The sequence below is a fragment of the Mus caroli genome, chromosome 3 (genome assembly GCF_900094665.2).
Source record: "Mus caroli chromosome 3, CAROLI_EIJ_v1.1, whole genome shotgun sequence".
NCBI lineage: Eukaryota > Metazoa > Chordata > Mammalia > Rodentia > Muridae > Mus > Mus caroli.
The window spans coordinates 104,400,693-104,403,989 of NC_034572.1; the positions used below are offsets into that span (position 1 = coordinate 104,400,693).

Below are 3,297 nucleotides of genomic sequence, written 5' to 3' on the forward strand. Positions count from 1 at the left end.
GAGAGAGAGAGAGAGAGAGAGAGAGAGAGAGAGAGAGAGAGAGAGAGAGAGGAGGAAAAATGATTCCTGCATTCATGTGAGGACCCAATCAACTAGAGGCAAGGCAGGGATGGTACTCACAATCTGGTCTTTGGATTATGAAAAGTATCTTTTAACTGTGTGAGCCAGTCAGTTGGAATGGTGTTACAGTTCCCTATACTGAAAATGTGCTCCCACATTGTACTTCTTGCTCTTCCTAACTTAGACCACAAGCATGCATTAGCTTTCTCACATAGTACTTCCATTTTTGAGCACAAGGGTCTCTCTGTTCTCTGCAATCCTTTCTGTCCTACTTTGTAAAGGTAAGCTGAATATGCAGGCTTACCCACTAGTCTTAATATTGATATAGTTTGGCATATTTTGAACACATTTTTAAAAAATCTGATACCCCCCAAAGTGACCACACTACATTTATGTAGTGTCTATTTTTCTATTTCCCATGGTCTGTGAAGGAAGAGTTTGTGTTGTTTTCTGCAGTCCGGATGGGTTGATAATCAAATGCTATTTGTTCTTGTTGATTCTCAGCCTAGCTATTATTTTTCTTATCTCCATCTTTTAGGTGAACTGTCCCTGTGTCTATTTATTTTTATATTCATCCTTTTTAGCTTATTAGTTTGTCTTTCTTTGATTTCAAACTTGGTCCAGTATCTTTTGAGGATACACAGTAGAGAAATCGGTTTCTGTTACATTGACTTATCTCAATTGAAAAAAATGCTTCATATTTTATTTTGCTCTCTGACTCTAAGATTGTGCCTTCAATACTTTCACAGTGATTTTCTGCTTTTCAGTAAGAAACTCACATTGGATCTCGTCCTGGACACAATTGGTGCCGGTGGAAACACCACAGGCCCTACTGACATGGTTTTTCATTTTTGATAATCTCATAAGGACTTTAGGTCTCACAGCATGAACTGCTTGAAGTCAGCTTGAATACATACCACATACAGATGTTGGCACATAGATATAAAGACATATAATTCTAAACCAGGGGTTAAGAACAGCCTAGCTTTGTTAGAGACTGTATTATAGAAAAGCTTAAGATAGAATGTCAAATGCTGGACCATTGTGATTGCCTCTAAATGCTTTCCCTATAAAGCACTTTAAAGGTGGGGACACTGGAACCTTGAATGTTTCTCCAAAGAAATCTTCAGACACTCAATATAAGGAAGATTTCCTGGCTGTTTCCATTTTCTTTCTGTTTCTGTCACCCACTATCTTGATTGTTATTTCAACAACAGTGCTGTGTTTCTGCTCTGTTCCATTTGCTTTTGGTCTCAGCTGGAAGACTTCCCTTTCAGGTATCTATTTGCTCCTATCATGTGGAAATTATCTTTAACGTGGCTGTACATCATTTACTCATTCTGCAAGTGACACTGCTTAGTGTCAGTGCTTGTTGTTGGTGCTGACAGTGCTACCTCCCTTGTTTTGTTTGAAATTCTGACAGGTTTGCAGGGCATTAGTATCCAGTAAGTAAGAGTAACTTTTTCTTTTTTCTTTTTTCTTTTTTTACCAGTTTCCACAGTTTAACATAGTATTCATGGAGTAAAAATGAGAAAAAAATATTTTTCTTCCTCTAGTTTCACATTTTTGTCTCTTAGTTATTCAATGGAGGGGCTTAAAGGAAATGAATTGCATTTTAGGGATACAGTATTGATGTGATTTCTCTCTTGAATTATTTTTCTAGCTTTTGTTTGGTCTTTTAATTTTTAGGAAAGGTGGTTATCATTTTGAAATTTAGAAATAATTTAAAAATGTACAGCAATATGCAGTGAAACATCTCATTTGCACATTTCCACTCCTTTGCTTGGTTATCATTACTCAACTCCATTGGTAACTATGTTGATTAATTTTGAATATATCATCCCAGAGTTGGTTTTTTGTTTTTTGTTTTTTTTGTTTTTTTTTTGGGTTTTTTTTTTTGTTTTTTTGTTTTTTTTTGAGACAGGGTTTCTCTGTGTAGCTCTGGCTTGTCCTGGAACTCTCTCTGTAGACCAGGCTGGCCTTGAACTCAGAAATCCACCTGCCTCTGCCTCCCAAGTGCTGGTATTAAAGTTGTGCACCACCACCGCCCAGCTTTTTTTTTTTTTTTTTAATGTGCACGTGATGTAATCTGAATGTTTGTGTCTCCAAAGCTAGAAATCAGGTATACAATGTGACGGTATCAGGAGCAAGGCCTTCAAGATGGGATTGGACTAGGTCTGAGGAATGTTCATCAATGTGATCAAGCCCCCATTAGCGAGTCCACATACTCATTAACCATAATTATCACTATCTAGAAGAATTTCCAGAGAAAGGATTCAATATAATTATGCTCCAACAACTCAGAGAAGACTAAAAACAAAGGGCTGTAAATAAAGAAGACAAGTCAAGAGATGGAATTGCTGAAGAACAATCAAACAGAAATAATGCCAGAAACCAAAACCCTGTAAGTAAAGAAAACCTCAGTGGAAAGCCTTGCAAACAAAATTATTTGAAAACAGAGACTCGGATAAAAGGCAAGGCATAGCAAGGTGATCATTCTGTAAAGAAGAGGTTTAAAAATAGATGTATGGTCAGAACAGGGGAGAGTTTTGAGGAACATGGAAAGATATAAACTTTAAATTATAGACATAGAAGGAAAAGAATGCCAAAGGGTTCAAAAGAGATCACAGAAATAGATAAAGCAAAACAAAACCTAAATTTATAAAAAGAGATGCTTATCATGATACTAGAGACTCACAGAACAACAATTAGACAGGATGAGAAAAAATGTATTCTAACATGTTATAGATAAAATATTAGAAGCAATAGAAAAGGTTATTGAGGGTCTGACGAGATGGCTCAGCAGTTAAGAGCACTGGGTACTTTTCCATAGGACTCTGTTTCAACTCCTCTCAAATACATGGCCACTCACAAACATCTCTAACTCAAGTTCTAAAGGACTGGTCATCCCCCTCTGACCTCTACATGGTACCAGGCATGCACACAGTGCACAGACACACATACAGACAAAATACCCCAGGAGTTAGGCATAGTTCTGTGACCAGGAAAAGGCAAGTGTGTTAGTTAGGGTTTCTATTGTTGTGATAAAATACAATGAACAAAGACGCTTTGGAGGAAAGGACTTATTTCAGCATACAGTTCCAAATGATTGCCCATAATCAAAGGAAATCTGGGCAAGTATTCAAGGCAAGAACCTAGAGTCACAACTGATGCAGAGGAATAGGACTTACTGCCTTGTTGGTTCTTATATAATTCAAGGCCACCTGCATAAGGATG

General features: G+C 37.2%; 1 pseudogene; it reads right to left on the minus strand.

Moving 5' to 3' along the window:
* Positions 1 to 762: 762 nt before the first annotated feature.
* LOC110291774 lies at positions 763 to 1,103 on the minus strand (annotated as a pseudogene).
* Between the last annotated feature and the right edge of the window lie 2,194 nt (positions 1,104 to 3,297).